This window comes from Mauremys mutica, chromosome 11 (genome assembly GCF_020497125.1).
Source record: "Mauremys mutica isolate MM-2020 ecotype Southern chromosome 11, ASM2049712v1, whole genome shotgun sequence".
In the NCBI taxonomy this organism is placed as follows: Eukaryota; Metazoa; Chordata; order Testudines; family Geoemydidae; genus Mauremys; species Mauremys mutica.
In genome coordinates this window covers 9,630,417-9,647,352 of record NC_059082.1, presented here as the reverse complement: position 1 = coordinate 9,647,352, position 16,936 = coordinate 9,630,417, and the positions used below count along the sequence as shown (strand labels likewise).

At 42.1% G+C, this 16,936-nt stretch overlaps 1 long non-coding RNA gene across 1 annotated transcript in view; it reads left to right on the top strand.

Annotated features, from left to right (window-relative positions):
* LOC123344746 overlaps positions 1-16,075 on the top strand; it is a 74,155-nt gene extending 58,080 nt beyond the window's left edge. Inside the window, exons 2-5 of the long non-coding RNA XR_006572649.1 lie at positions 8,303-8,390; positions 14,433-14,502; positions 15,148-15,226; positions 15,444-16,075. This is a non-coding gene — a long non-coding RNA (uncharacterized LOC123344746). The remainder of the gene's footprint in view (positions 1-8,302; positions 8,391-14,432; positions 14,503-15,147; positions 15,227-15,443) is intronic.
* The last annotated feature ends 861 nt before the right edge of the window (positions 16,076-16,936 follow it).

The following is a 16,936-nucleotide window of genomic DNA, read 5'->3' as shown; positions in this document are numbered from 1 at the left end:
GCCCGCAGCTCCCAGTGGCTGCGGTTCGCCGTTCCCAGCCAATGGGAGCTGCGGGAAGCGGGGCAGGCCGCAGGGATAACAATGAAGAGTGACAACTTTCTGAAGTAAAAGAAAGCTCTGATTTAGACCCATCTTTGAGGTGTGATTGATACAGAAGGCTGGGAAGGAATACGTTCAACCATTCCTTCCTGCCTTCATTTTACAGCTTGCTCTCTCAAAACATCTGAGCTGATGCATGTTTGCAGAGGAAAGTTGCTTTGGGAGAAAGAACTTTCCACAAATTCATTTTCTTTTTTTTTTTTAAAAAAGCAAGAAGCCTACAAAAGCCATTATTTCAACTGCCTCCTTTTTCAAATGTTTCCGGCAGATGTTTATGTGAGGAATGTGCTGGAGCTCTTTCGGTAAGACACAGAAGTGACATTTCTTGAGGGTTTTAGGAGAAGAATTTGTCTTTCACATCATGTCTTTAAACATCTGCAAAAGGCAGCGGAATCTTTATTATCCTGCTAACTTGAAGAAAGGCACATTGCACAGTCCCGAGTCCTTAAAAACTGGTACTTAATGGGACTGACAGATGAGAAATATCAAGCTCTAATGTTTTCCATCACTAGAAATTCGCCCTCTGACCTTCTGACTCCTGAGCAAGGCTGCTGCCTTCTAAAAAAGAACATTTCCTTCCACCCAGATGTGGTTTTTATTATTTTTTTTGTTTGTTTTGGGTTTTTTCCCCTCTTTATCTCCTTTCGGGGAAGGTATCATCCTGCGGATTCAAATAATAATAATGAAAAAAAAAATGCGAACACACTCATGCTAGGTATTTTTATGGCACTTCTTCCAACCCCCTTTTTTATTACCCCAATTGTTTTCTTCTTCTTCAAAAATTCAGAGTTGCCGTTTTAAAAAAATAAATGAACATTGAGTGGGTGGTATCATTCAGCTCCCATATTCCTTGTTTGGCTTTGGTCATATGCCATTGTACTGCAAACTATGGGTTGCAGCCATAGCTGGAAGACTCCCCAAATTGACTTTTCTGCCTTATAAAGTAACCTTTTGAAGAAGGATTCCAGCTTTGGATTTGGGTTTTCTGTTGTTTGGGGGGGGGGGGCGGGGGTTGGTGGTTGTTTCTTTTTTTTTTTTTTGTATTTTTTTTTTTTTTACACTTCAGTGTATTGTATTTCTGTTGTCAAACCTTTTTTTATTTTTTCTTTCCTCTCCCTCCAGGGTTTTCTCTGGGAAAAGTTTTCTGGGCTTCAGTCCAGGCAGTGTCACAACTCACAGCTGTACTGTTTGATCCAAGTACTTCAAGCTGCCACTGAGGTAGAGCCAAATGAGATTAAGGCCTTTTTTATTAAAGCAGCACCCGCTTGCACCAGTATGGCTAAGGCTATGACAGGGTTTCCAATATGAACCGCAATTTTGAGAGACCTTTAACTCTCGAACATAAAATATTTGTTCCAGGCTGAAACCTGACCTAGAAGCACTCAGCTGGGAGGAGCTGTAACTCTTTGGAAAGAATTGGTTTGACCTTTATTAAATTACAGAGCAAAGAAACTAGAATGTGCTGATTTCAGGAGAAGTGCTTTAAAAATCTGTGTATAAAATAACAAAAAACCCAAACGAGATACTGGAAATGAATTTAAGAGTGAATTTAGTGCAAGGGACTCTTTAGCTCGAGGCATCAACCTGCAAGCTTCCCCGCCCTCCGTGCTATTCAGTAATGCCTTCCTTGCTATTTAAATTCGAATACTCCCAGCACTGCCATTTCACCTGAACTACAGCTTGCAACACCCCGGCTATTTAATTCCTGACTGCATCATGCTGCCCAACGTGCCTCTAGCCTGGCATGCAACAAGCCTTGCTATTCTATTCCCAGGGACTGCCAGTTGTGCTGTTTTATGCCAAACTGGGCTGTCATTTTCTGATGTGGCGGGAGGGGGGGGAGAGACAGTGGTGAGACCACGCGGTTCATTTGCATTTGCGTTGTGAGCCAGGATTTGAATTTAGAATTCCAGAAGAGAAAACGGTCTTCATTAACCCCTCCCTGCAAAAAAGAACCTGCAACCCCTATGCTGTTTCTCAGTTGTTACTACCAACCTTTGTGAATGAAGTGTAGTTGTAGCCATGTCGGTCTCTGGCTACCCACCTTGGCTCTCTAACCTTTGGGAAGACGGATGAGTTAATATTTAAGAAACACACTTAAAACCCATGAAACCCTACAAAAATGCTAAGTTCTCTCCAGGTACTTGTCAAAAATGTTCAAGACATAAAAGGGAAAAACGTTGACAAAAACTTCACAAACATTTTATGCACCATTTGGGGGCATCTGTAGGGCTGCTCGGAAGTTTTTGAGTTTAGCTGAAATTTCAGATCTTGAAATTAAAAAAAAAGGGGGGGAGGTGTTAAAAAAATGCTCCCTTTTTTTTGACCAGCTGTACTTTTAGGCATTATATGATCTTTCTATAAAGCCCCTGCATGCACTTTGAGTGATAACCCTTTATCCTTTCAAGACAGATGTGCTTTTATAAAAGCATAGGTCTAGTGTGTCACTGTGGTTGGCTGGGAGAGGTTCAACTTGCCGCTGTCCCTGATCAGAGAGACTTGTATAGCTCCCTGCTATCACAACGAGGGAGAAAAGAGCCCAGAGCCAGGCTGAAGACCTTAGTGAGGGCCAAGCCACTGAAGACCTAACACACCTTGCAGCTTACAGGAGGTGCCAGGGGTGAGAAAAGGACAGTGGTACCACACTCAGCCACTAAGAGGCGCTCCAGAGGTGAGTTCCCCTTTACAGCCACTATATAAGCCATGGTGTGCCCACACCTTGAATACTCTGTCCAGTGCTGGTCAGCCCATCTCAGAAAGATTACAGTGGAACTGGAAAAGTTTTTCAAAGAAGGGCAACAAAGATGATCAAGGATATGTAATGTCTTCCATACTAGGAGAGATTAGGGCTGCTCATCTTAGAAAAGAGATAAATAAAGAGGGATATGATAGAAGTCTGTAAAATCATGAATTGTGTGGAAAGAGTGACTAGAGAAGTATTTACCCTTTCCAGCAATACAAAAACCCAGGGGTTATCTGAGGAAATGAATAGGACACAAACTTGATATAAACAATAGTAAATACTTTCACACAACACACAATCCGAGGGACTCTCTGATGTCGGATGTTGTGATGGCCAAAAGTATAACTGGGTTCAAAAAAGAAATACAAGTTCATGGAGGATGGATCTAGCAATGGCTATTTCCCAAGATGGCCAGGGATTCAGCTGCATGCTCAGGGCAATCCTAGTCTGTCTGCCGGAAGCCAGGAGGAAAAGACAGGGGTGGATCACTGCAACTGCTCTGTTCTGTACACTTCCCCTGGAAGCTCTGGTACTGGCCGTTGTCAGAGACAGGATACAAAGCTAGATGGACCACTGGTCTGGCCCAGTATGGCAGTTTTTATGTTCCTAAGTGTCAGCCTTCACTTGAAAATTTATTTTAAGTCAGATTGTGTTGCATGTATTTGTGAGTGTCAGTGTTATGTGTTCCATGTGAGGAATTTAGCATTTGAAAGCAAAGAGGAGGAAAAACTAGTAATAAGAATGAAAATGTTTCATTCATCTAAATAAATTAAAAGTTATTTAGCAAGCCCTCAAGGCCAAGCAAATACATTTCTAAACGTAGGCAATAGCTGAATATTTCACTTGTCTCCTCATGATGTCAAGGTACCTGTATCCACATCCACAACTCTGCAGCTCATGTAATCTAAACATTGATTCATGAGTCTTAAATGCTGAATGATTGCTTAAGTATGAGGTTCTGAAATCACTATTAACGTTCTCTGCAAATGTAAAGAAACCAGGGAAGCTTTATGTGTTGTTAGAGACAGTAAATAGAACAAGGTGAACAAAACAAAGAACTATAATTGTAAAATTTAAGTAAAATTTAAGTAAAATTGCCACTTATTTCAGTGTCAGTGCCCCCTAATTTTTTCTTGCTTATGCTTGTGTATGTAATAACTATTCTGATTAATGAAATACTATTTCACCAGCACATCTTCATCTTTACTTTGACACCAAAGCTCCTATAGAAATTGCAGGAAATCCATGCAAACTTTGTGATGGTTACTTCAGATATGAGCCTATGGACATTTAAGGTACTTGCCATTTAACTCAAAAAAGCAAGTTATTTGAAATGAAAGATAATGCTTCTTAAATTTTCAAAGAGCTTCATGGGATTTATCCGTACAACTCACAGTGACTTTAGAAATTTGAAAACAGTTAGTGCCAAAACCAAACTGACCTATAGTATTATTAATGTCTACCTAGCCAGCTTTGCACTCCTGGGATCGGTACAATATATAGTGCAAGTTAGAGCAACTTCTAGTCTGCTCTATCTTATACTAGCAGCCAATGATTTCCAGGGGCTGTTATGGCACCTGGCAATCAGCCAACTACAGAGCCGAACCACACCCTCTTTCCTTTCACCAGTGCCTTAGCAGCACTCTGAAGATTCAGGACCTAATTTTATATTTTAATCAGTCTTGCTAAAAGTGTAAAGACAGAGAAGATGGCAGATGGTAGTTCCACAAACCTAGCTGGTACGAGTCAATAATACAAAGCATCTACGTTTTTCACAAAGCGTATAGAATGTTAAAACATTCCTACAATTCAGTTTCACATGAGCTTGATATACTCACTACTTGTGTTTGAGCAGCGGCTTATATATATTCATGTAGGAACAATGAAAGGGGAAAGGGCTCTTGTATTTCTCAAAGATGGGCTTAAGGAGCAAAATTCAAACCTTTAAGTTCTGGGTTGATGTTTGAATCTAGTACTTTGGTTCCATCCACAGTAAAGACAGTAGTATTTGTAAAATGTAAATCTAGATCCAGTTTTGCATTTCCAACATCCCCAAAGTCCAGGCATGTTTCGATATGGGAGTTTGGTCTAGGCCTATCTTTTATATTAGATCATCATTCCCAGTTCACTCTTTCTTCACCAACCCTCAGATGTCTGTAATTGTTTTTCAAGTTCTGTTTCTTTTTATGCTCAGGCTTATGTTTCATTATTTCAAAGACTCCCCTTTTACGACAGCCCAGATCATTGGCATTTTATGCATTTGTACATTTTTTTTATTAGTAATACCCTGCTAACTGTGTAGGAGGCCATGATTTTACAAATGCAAGCCTTTATAGAGTTGACTTCAGTTTTCTTTCCACGGGGCTAATGTTACCCAAACGAACTGGAAGCTAGTGTCTCCTAATGGCTGAATGACTAAAATAACATGTAGGCCATTTTTGTTTGAGTCTTGCCACTAACTCTGCAGTTGTCTGGGATGGGGAAGCTAACAAGCTGATTAGAAGGGAAGAAAACACGTCCTTGGATATGTTGGCATCCACCTGGATGAGGCTCTCTTATATCTCCAGCCCTTCATGTTAAAAACATCTGAGCATGGCCTTAGGGAACCATCAAAGCCTCTCTGTCTTTTGTCATTTGAAAGCTGTTTGGGATTTCACAGCTGACAGTGGTGAAATTATTAAAGGAGCAGGTACAGCCTAAAAAACAATGGCCCATCAGTCAAGATAGGAATCCAAGGAAAAAGCAGTGATACAGCTGGGGAATTTTTTTCCACTTCCTATCACGTCCTCAATTTATTTTGAAATAGTCCCATTTAGAGGAGTGGGAAACATAACTGTCGCTGGTACTCTCTCCGAAATCTAACATAAATTAAGAATCCACATGAGTTTGCTGTTTCTGGTCTTCTAAAGCAGTGTTTCCCAAACTTGGAACGCCGCTTGTGTAGGGAAAGCCCCTGGCAGGCTGGGCCGGTTTGTTTACCTGCCGCGTCTGCAGGTCCGGCCAATCGCGGCTCCCACTGGCTGCGGTTCTCTGCTCCAGGCCAATGGGAGCTGCTGGAAGCGGCGCGGGCTGAGGGACATACTGGCCGCCATGTCCAGCAGCTTCCATTGGCCTGGAGCAGCGAACCGCAACCAGTGGGAGTCGCGATCGGCCGGACCTGCGGATGCTGCAGGTAAACAAACCGGCCCAGCTCGCCAGGGGCTTTCACTACACAAGCGACATCCCACGTTTGGGAAACACTGTTCTAATGAATGCCCAAAGGTGCATCTCTCTGTATGTTTGAGGAAGAAAGGGCCCACTGATTCTCTGCTCAACAACTTCAAAAAGTTGGGACTGAACCCACCCCAAAAAGGAAAGAAGAGGCAAATAAAAAGAGTAGGGTGGCATATGAAACCAAGGGCAACAGGTGTTGCTTTCTAATGCTGCAGTGCCTTCGCTTTCACAAGGGAAAATGGACTTGTCCTAAGCTAAGCCAGAGAGATTTGAGAGAATGCAGTGTGATCAATTTTTGCATATAGATTTTGCAATGGGAGAAGCAGCTGGTAGATTTGTTCTTTGTTTGGGCTCGTTTGCGGTTTCATGGGTTTGTTTCTAGCCAAATCTGTAAGCCCTATTCTACCCCTATAGGGCACTTCCACTGAAGTCAATAGAAGGTTTATTTAGCAATGGAGGGTGGACTAAAGCTATGTGAAGGTTACAACCTAAGACAGCTTTTACTCTCTCCAGTTGCCTTTCATTGAGGGGGTATTGAGGAGGAAGAGGAAGGAATAATGGAATGCACGGCAGTGTCACATGACTGCGGCTGCAATGGTGCCAACTCCAAGCATCCAAAATCATGAGCAGCTGCCAAAACTAATAAGATTGGAAAAAAAATTCATTGGGTTTTGTTTGTTTGCTTGCTTGCTTGCTTTCTGGAGTTGGAACACATAGGGTATGTCTACACTTGAATAAAAAATCTGCAGCACCAAATCTCAGAGCCTGGGTCAGCTGACTCAGGCTCGTGATGCTACAAAATGCAGGATAGATATTCCCACTCAGGCTGGAGCCCAGGCTCTGAGACCCTCCTGCCTCACAGAGTTTCAAAGCCCAGGCTCCAGCCCAAGCCCAAACATCTACACTGAAATTTTTATCCCTGCAGCCTGGACCTTGTGAACCTGAATCAGCTGACCCAGACCAGCTGCGGCTGGACCACAGGTCTTTTATTTGGAGTTCAAGCTTTTCTCTGCAGCAAGGACAGCTCAAAATGTATTTTTTTGTCTTTCTTTTCCCTAAAAGCTGAGATTCTCAAGTGATAACCTGATTCCAGCCAGTGGAGCTCTACAATCTCCCCACCCAAAATCATGAGAGTTAGTGTAACACCGACAGACCTTGGTCGTCGGCGGGTGGGATCGAACCTCGGGCGCTTAGTGCATGAGCCTCTACTGAATGAGCTAAAAGCCATATGGCTGTTAGCTAAGGCTGTAGAGCAAACTCATTAATCTCTCTCTCTAGGTGCAACTAGAAGGGACAGAACACCACACTCAGAAGGTGCATGGGTTACATAAGCACCTCTGCTCCTAGATTGTCCACCTTAGTAGAACTTACCTGCACTGCACAAGAGCTACTATTGTAAATAATATCTAGTGTCGTACAGGTACTGTGAAGCTGCACTTGGTGGTTCTATATAACAGCATTGCGGGATTTCATGTGTAGTATGTCTGGGTGATTTCCATTTCAAATGTAAATTAGCATTTGTGTATTTTTATTAGTTTAATAGAGAAGTAAAAGGCAAGGTTTTTCTCCCGACTATCCCGACCTGGGATCTGAAAATCAAGCTGGGTTATTAATGCACCATCACTAGTAACAACAGATTCTTCGCAGCAAATTCCGCTTTCAATCGCACTTGGCAACGTCATGGGTCTTCAAATTCTGCCTCTGTTTATATGCTGGCTGCCCCATTCAAAGACTCCATTGTGGGGGTTACACTGGAGAAACTGAGGAAAGAAACTGGCACTCCTACTGGAACTCTGTGATTCCGATGATGATGTCAAAGTCAGAATACCATGCAGCTCCCAAAGCTGTGTTGGCTTTGTACATGCAAGGAAGGGAGATTTCTTTTATAGTCACTTTTCAGAGTAGAACCACACTTTGGTCCTAAGATGATACATATAGAATATGTGTGGGCAAGGCAAGGTTGGTGGGGACACCACGAGCTAAATGGCCTTGAGTCTCCATACCGCCTTGGGAAGATCTGTGTTCAGCTTGGGAAGATCTCCAGGGAGCTGAACACAAAAAAGCCTCTATCACTGAGTGCAAAGATCTTCACCCATGCCTGATTTAAAACTGAAAAATGGATGCTGTGACAACCTATTGCCCCTATTAAATTACTAGGCAAGAATTAGCTGTTCAGTTTAGATTCAGAGAATTGAGGATGCGGTTCCATGTTCACAACTAAGTAACTTTATTTGATTTGATCCACAGCTTCCCTGGGACAGTAATGGGTAGAGTGCTCTGCTGCCTGTCACTGAACTTAGTGCATGAAAGTTCAGTCTTTGAAAAGCCACATAAGGTGAGTGCAAACTGAAGCACGTTCCATGCAATATATCATGTTCTCTAAATGAATTTGACACCTTCATGTTTCACAGTTTGCTTTTTAAATTTCTCAGTCTCTTACTACATTTCCAAGATGTGATGTCCTTCTTTGAGATGCTTTGAGATAGACCGCTCTTTCACCAGGGAGGGCCTGGGTTTTCTGCTGACATATTATAGTATATTACATTTCCAATGCTTTTTTGATGTGTCCTGAGTAGACAGGTCAAAAATATTTCAACAGAATGGTTTCCTGTTGTAAAATGCTGATTTGACCAATTCAAAAGCTTCCATGAGAACACATCAATTTTGTTAAAAGTATTGATGGGACATTATTAAAACTCTTCATTGCAATAAGGTTACATTTTGATAACATTGTACTTATGCTATATTATATATATATATATATATATATATATATAAAATATAGTAAAACTTAAAAGCCAGAACTAAACTTTCTGATCTTATCAAAATTAAATGTTTTGTTTTGATAAGTTTGGAATATTTTGTTTCAACTTTTATGTTCATTTTGATCTTATTGAACTGAGACATTTCAAGAAGGTCATTTTTATGTTTCTAAACCAAAATATTCTGGACATTTTGTTAGTGGCACCGTTTAACATTTCAACTTTTCATTCCCATTCAGAATGAGAATAAAATTTGAAATGTTGTGGTTTTGCACAGAATACAAATTCCATTTTCTGACCAGGTCTAGTCCTGAGCAGCCAACAGAGTTAATGAACGAGCATAAAGGGTTGTTTTTTCCTTTGAATTAGCATAGCTTTATATATTTTAATATATAAACATGAGGATGGTGCTTCACACTTGCCTTCTTATATAGGCCTGAAGCAATAGGAGAAAAAATAGCAAGAAATGTTGGAAAAGTGCTGTACGTTTGGGGAATGTTTCAAAGTAATATTTGGGTCTGGCAATCTAGATTTAAAGATTTATTGTTTTGAAAGGCAACATCAGTTATTTTCTCATATTTAGTTCTATCCTGTGTTTACCATTTGGAAGTCTTGTTGTGATTAGAGCATAAATATTTGCAATGCATTAGAATGTATTAATCCTTTCTCTAGGGAAGAAAAAGTTACTTTCCACTTAAATGGCAGTACTGTCAGTAAGAACTCATTACATATTAATAATGCTAAATATAGAACCAGACTATTGACTTGGATTGACCAGTGTCTCTAGGATTTGGAAGTTCCCTAAGGGAAACCCTTATTGGGATTTCCATTCTCTGTGTTAGTGAAGCTTCAAAGGTGGGTTGCCCTGCTGTTTTGGCTTGGCTGGAGTTCCAGGAATGGGAGAAATACATATCCTGTTCCTAGGAGACTGGAAAGGGAGCTGCGAGCATCGCACATTAAAACATTATATCATAAGGAAGTTATTGCATTACTTGTTTTTGTTTCAAAGGTGGAGAGAATATTAGAGAATAAAATTAAAATAGAGGGTGAGGTTGTGGAGTAGGGAGACAGGCGGTGAATACTCACCCCACTCCTGCATTCACGTTGAAGGAACTCTTTTGTGAACGTTGAAGTATCAGGGCTCTTGACTGCGACAATGAACAAAAGTCCAGTTTTGTGTGAAAAGAGGCAAGGAAAATTTTAGAAACTCCCCTGTGGACAATATGAAGGGTGATGGATTCATGAGCCAGGAAGCTCAAAATCAATTAGAAAAGCCCGATGCCCAAGTAATAGACTTTGTGATGGACAGATTTCCTTCCAATGCTAACAGCAAACGTTCAGGCTGGTAGGCCTGATAAGAAAGGCTTGAAAGGCAGAACTGAACAAGCATGTGAAATATGTTAGGGCCACATTTTTATATTTATTAGAAACAGCCTAAATAATTAAACTGGGTGATTCACTAGTGGCTTTCAGGCTCATGCCCAGAGTGAAAGGTCATAACCTGACATACCATGGCCCCACATGGTACAGATGATTGACAGGAAAAGGAAATAAGTTGATATCTTTCACGTGGGAATCACAGCTTGTAGCAACTATGAGCGAGTGGGCTGCTTGGACTTTTGTGGGAAAAGTTAATTGTGTTATTATTCAAAATTTTTGTTCCCAACGTTGGTTCAATGGTGATTTATTTACTTATGTGATAAAACAGCTGTGTACTGTAATAAAATATAGGTCACTTGCTGTTATATAACTCACAAAAGTGGGAATGTGTTTGGTTTCTTTTACTTTGAACATATATTCATTCTAGGCAGCAGGAATGATTTTGAATTGCTAGGAATTTTCCATTCTTATATTGGAAATAATTAACGTTATCATCATACTATATGTTCTTCAAGGCTTATCTATGGAGAATGAGGAAGGCACCATACGCTGAAATGCCAGCACATCTCTACCATGTGCTTTCATTATTTCTTTATAATGATAAAAAGGGGCTGGCTGTATTCAGTGCCAGACAATGTCATGGCCCCAGAGATTTAAGTGGCCTGCAGAAAAAAGGAGAAAAAAGCATTTGTGATATGAATGAGGATTTGAAATGGCTTTTTTTAAAAGACCTAAGATCCACTTTTCACCCTAAATTCTGAAATCCCTTAAAAGATGTCTAGATGCAAGAGAGCTTGAAGAATAGCAACTTTCCACCAGGCTCTGTTTCACATGTAGTATCAGTGTCATCTTGACCATGCTTTGTTACAAGGTCATGTAATTGTCATGTCTCTTAGAACACAGACTAGCTTCACATGTTGTCTGATTTATTTCCGTGATGTACCCCTCATCTTTTTCAAGAAAACTCAGAATTCATATTCTTTACACCAGTCACTTACAATCTGATATGCGATACATCCTGCATTCACCCCTTGCAGTTCAGATGCATGGTGACTTAACAGAGGCTGGCCTGGCTTAAAGCTGCTAATCCCCCAAACCCTGCAGTGTAGGGGATGGGGGAACCCCTTTGAAATTCAGCTCTGTAAAGGGCTATGGACCTCCTGCAGGGATGCTCCCTATGCTGCCACTTTCTGAAATGGCCTGAAATCCTCTGTGGGCACATCAGTTGTTAGTAATGCAGAGCTCCCATTGAAGTCAATAGTATTTTCCAAGTATCAGTAGCTGAGTAAGGACCGCAGATTTGAGCCCACAAAGAATAGGAGCAGCCTAGGCAGCAGCAGTACAAACTTTCCCCACTACCACGGTCTGAGAGTCAAGTGGGGAGTTGTCTCTATAGCTTATCAAGTCCTTGAATTCTATGCTGTCAGCAAAGCTATCAATTAATGCTAATTGTGGTGACGATATTTGTGATGTGGAAACTTGTTCACGGGGCAGTGGACCGAGACCACTAACTGACTTTGCACAGGCCACTGGACAGCTTACAAAATGGTGATAACTTTGGATCACTACTAATCTAGAATGGATTCAAAATGGACTCTGCACCTTCCATTTCGCCACACCCTGAAGTTTCAGCACCTCTCTGAAATGAAGGGCGTGGTGAAAAGTGAAACAGCCCAGTGCTCCTCAGAAATGAGCAGTTATTTGTTTCTTTTAATAATAAAAAAGAAAAAGAAAGAAAACAAAAAGCCTGCCAAATTTCCGGCTGTTGGATGTAAATTGGGAAACAAGGCCGTTAAAGGCATGAGTTACTGGAGAATAATCAAGATGTATTGCACACCTTCCCGAGATCCCATGTGATCATCTTATACTCACCTGGGCTGATTGCTCACTTGGGCTGTCTTGCTGGATTTAAATGATCATTTATTCAGACCAGGGACCCTGTCTTCAACTATTTCTAATGAGGTGTCCAGCACATTAACAGTTGTTGTAAGGGTTTTATGAAAAAAGCCCCAGCCCTTCACCACATTGGAGTGGGGTGGAGAATGCTTTAGTTTTAATCATCCTATCTGCCTGCCTCTTTGTTTGGATTCCTCCTAAAAACTAAGGGCCAGCCCTGTGTAGCTCCATTGAAGTCAGTTTTTTTATTAAACTATTCTGAGGGGCTTCAAACGACATTCTTCTTCTATGAAATTTAGCTCCAAGTGGATGGGTAAAATTTAAAAAATAAAATTGACAATTGGTATAAACACCTCTTTCTATAATTTGATTATATTGACCTAAAGAGGAATTTGCATTATTTCCTTCTCTTTATAAGATTCTCCCGACCCCTTTTTCCCATCCCTATGAGCCGAGCTGTTACATCATATATACTTTCTGCTCCCACTTCACATTGCAAACACAGAACTGGGAATGTGAATGTGACAGAACAAGGAATAATGGTCACAAGTTGCAGTGGGAGTGGTTTAGGTTGGATATTAGGAAAAACTTTTTCACTAGGAGGGTGATGAAGCACTGGAATGGGTTACCTAGGGAGGTGGTGGAATCGCCTTCCTTAGAGGTTTTTAAGGTCAAGCTTGACAAAGCCCTGGCTGGGATGATTTAGTTGGAGATTGGTCCTGCTTTGAGCAGGGGGTTGGATTAGATGACCACCTGAGGTCCCTTCCAACCCTGATATTCTGTGATAATTAATGTTTATATTTAAAGTTATGTATACTTATCTAATATTCCCAGTTTTGTTTGCGGTGTGAAGTTGGGAGCAGAAAGTGCGTGCAATGCCATTTGGCCACAAACTGTAACTGGCAGGGCAACAAGGCTGAGGGGGAAACCGAAAATGGGAGAACAGATTCCACGGGTCCAGAGAACTTAAAATAGAACAATATAGGGAAGTTTGCCATATCACTGCCCGTGCTGCAACTGTCCTTTAGATAAAGACTCTTTTGAAAGCCTTTTTAAAAATAACTAGGTGCCTCAGATTTAGGGAGCTCAACATGAGACACTGTAAAGAGGTCTGATTTTTCAGAACATGGGTGCTCTACACCTTTGAGGTGCCTTGATTTTTGGCATTCAAAAATCTAGTCATTGTCCCCGTCGCCACACACACACAAATCACTTGTCATTTTTTAAACTTCAGGCTGGAACTTCAGATTCTAGGGATCTCAATCCAATGCCTTTTGCAAATACTAAATTCACTCATTTATAAAAGAGATGCCTTAGAAGAGATGGTGATAACAGGTCAGGATTAATGGGGTTTGGAAGAGTTGGATGTGGGAATGTTATAACCCAACTCAGCTGCTTTTCTCCTCAACCAGTCCCAAACTGCTGAGTTTCCTCCCTTTTTAAGTCCTACACCCAGCACAGATACGGCAGGGTGGGGCTAATTTAAACATGATTGGCCAGTCCCTGGTCCTTACCAGAGAAGGCCACCTTTTACAGGGACCTTGGCCAGCACTCCTCCCACTTTAACAAACATGACCATTCCCCAGAACCCATACACATGCACAGGATTCCTGACTTCAGAGAGTGAGTGCTGGCTTATTGTTATAGCCCTTTGTTTTAGCCCATCCAATACATCTCACCATTCCCAACTTGGCCTCTTAACCACTCAGGAAATATTTCAAGGGTTTGTTGCTGGAAGTCACCTCACTCTTTGCAATGATTTGTGCAGCCATGGCAGCATTTTCAAGGTGGGTTATAAAGATTCAATGGGTTGCAATACAATGAACTCGTGCCGCAGAACAGCGCAGTGAAAAAGATCTTTCAAATTATCGTGCTGGTGCCAAAGGTGTCCAATCACCTTCCACCTGTGGATTAGTCAGTTGCTATAGAAACACACCATAGCTTCTCAGCACTGTGCTACTGGAGTGCCCAGATTATTTCCTCTGACAAACACAATAGGGGAAAGGAATCATGGGTTATTAGTGCTGCTGCTAACATGATGTTATAAACCTGGGATTGCGTAAAGCTACCTAGTTGCAGGGGGGGTGTGTGTGGAGAAGTGGATGAATAGAACAGCCTTGAAACATGGAGGATGGGAGGGGGAGAGGGAGCAGAGAGGAGTGGGGCTATAGCCATCACTACTAAATTGTTCCCTTTACTCTTATTTTTGGCTTTGAATGGGCATTTTCATAATGTAATGCAAATCCAAGCAATGTGGTAGCTGGTGGCAGAGCCAATGGTCACATCTGTGTGTTGGTAAGGGACTGCCACGCCCTTTTCCTTTCTCTCTGTCCCTGCAGGAACAACTCTTACTAATCTCAGAGGAGTCCCTCACACCCTGCAGGGCTAGAATGGTGCCTTTTGATTCTGGTAGGTAATTCCACCTGCCAGAGTGAAATCTGGCATCCAGAAATACCCCCGTTACGCACAGCACTAGAGCGATGAAGTTGCAGTGTCAGAAATATCAATACGTTGTATAGTCTAGACCGGGTTTTTGTCCACTTTGTTAGTCATAAAAGAGGCTGGAACTGTGGGGGCAGCTGCACCCCCTGGTTTGAAGTGGTTTCCCTCACACACAGGGTTTGCAGTTTGGTTGGATGGCTCTCAATACCCCCACTATACACATTGTTCCAGCACCAGCCTGTCATGCTCAACACAGGAGTTTATCTCTGTTGCGCTGCCCAAGTTTCTGTATTTTCTTACTTGCAGAAAGTTCTACCCTCATGCTGCTGGGAAAGCAATACCAGCCCTCAGCTCTGACAGGCAAGCTGAAGGGAGCACATGGAGGCTCCCAGAAATATTTTTGAAACTGTTTGCATTTAGGCAATAACTATCTGGCAGCGTGATGCGTGAGAGGGAATAAACACATCCTGAGCTCATGAACACTGAGCAAAGCAGGCTGCATTTAGTCACAAGTTCACCAGATGCCACTCTGGGGGTTATTGCTGCTATATTACATTACTGCAATATACTAGAGAAGGCACCGGGATTCATTTTCTCTCCTTGTTGCTTTAGGAGGCTTCTTTTCTGTCTTGCTGGAAGCACAGCTGACCCTGCCGATCATGACCCCCAAGACGAAAGCAGATTCCAGTTGGTGTGTGTGGGCGCTCTCTCTTTCTCTGCCTCAAGTACAGTTAATCGGGGATGCCAATCAAATAGCAGGGCTAAGCCTCACAAAAAGAATCAGGCTGTATTTTTCTCCTTGGTCGGGGTAACAAATGGTTAAATAGCTCCACTTCGTAACATAATTTCACTAAAGTTAAACACTGACCTCCTCTTTCTCCCCTCTTCCTCCGTGCTCTCACCCACAGATTGGGACTTTCTCGGCATCACAACTGCCCTGGCAGTTAGATATCCTCTGACCCTCCCTGCCAAGGAAGTGACTGTCCTTAAGCTCTTGTTAGCAAGGATGAAACAGAAAAGAGGATTTGCACAGTGCAATTAAAGAGAGAAGACTGCTAAAGCCACCGCCACTTCCACCCAGTTCTAGTAGTATTGATGCTAAAAACACTGAGTGGGGTGAATTATATCCTGACCTGTTTTGAACAATCCATATTGATTCTTATCTGTGCGTATGTGCACAAGGTACAGAGAGAACGGGTATTACCTTTGGCCAGTGGCAGCTTCACCATTGGCCACTGGCACCACTTGGTAACCTTCCTGCAGCACCACAAGATCCACTAACAAGCTGCTTTTGCCCAACATCACTGGCACAGCCTACTGAACCAAGGTCTCTAGTTACTTTTGGAGGAGACAAAATGACCTGACATGTCCCACACTTTCAGCTTCCTCCACTGGCCCTGAGCTTGTTACCTCTGGGCCCCAACTATGCCTCAGTTCTCAAGTTGCTTTCTATTCTTCAGTGCCCCTCTCGTGTTTGTTAGCCTACTCAGCTTAGCACGGCCTCTTAGCTTCTCCAGAGCCGTCTTTCTCTCCTAGCCACAAGCCCGCCATTAGCCATTCAAAGGTGGTCACTCTGGTCATTTGTTCCCGCTAATGAATCCATAAGCCATGCGTAAAGTGTGACAAAATGTTATTAGCTTTTCCTTACGTGTTTAAGAGGAACTCAAAGGTTGGGAATCCCACCTGATGAATCAGGTTTGTCATCACTTGTTTGAGTTGAAACTCATAAGGTTCTCTAATTCTAATGGAATTTCAGAGATCCCAGAATGACTGCAAACTGGATCCTGATTCCCCTAGATTGCTTCCTTATTTGTGATAATTTGTAGGAAAATGAATTGCTCCTGAGCTGAGCTCTTATCTGCCAACTTCCAGTGCTAGGGCCAAAATTTTGCCTGTTCTGTTCTAAATGCCTGTAAACAGGGACTTATATCAGAAATGGTGACACGACCCGAACTGGAGAGGCCCGAATACATGGCTCTAATAAAGTCGTGGAAATTCTTCCATTACTGCAGTTGTATGTGCACTTGACCTTAGCAATGCCCAGGCCTGCCCTGGGAGCACTAGAACAAAACTTTCCCTTTTTTATCAACAATGTCCTCCTTCACTTTGACGTCAGCTTCAAGATTGCTTGCTGTGATGTGCTGCACCTTTCATATTTTCTTTCTAGTCATAATATTGCTTCAGTCATAACCTCAGCACTTTGAGGAATAATTGTCCCTGACAAGAGGGTGAATCACTGGCAGAGAGTTGATAAGCATTACATACAGATGACAGAAGTCAGGACATATCGGATTACCACTGTGAATATAATAAAAGAGAGTCTAAACACTTTGGCAGCTCAAAGACAAGCCATTTCATAACTCTCTAGTGGGGCTATTATCTTCCATTTACTGCCACTGAT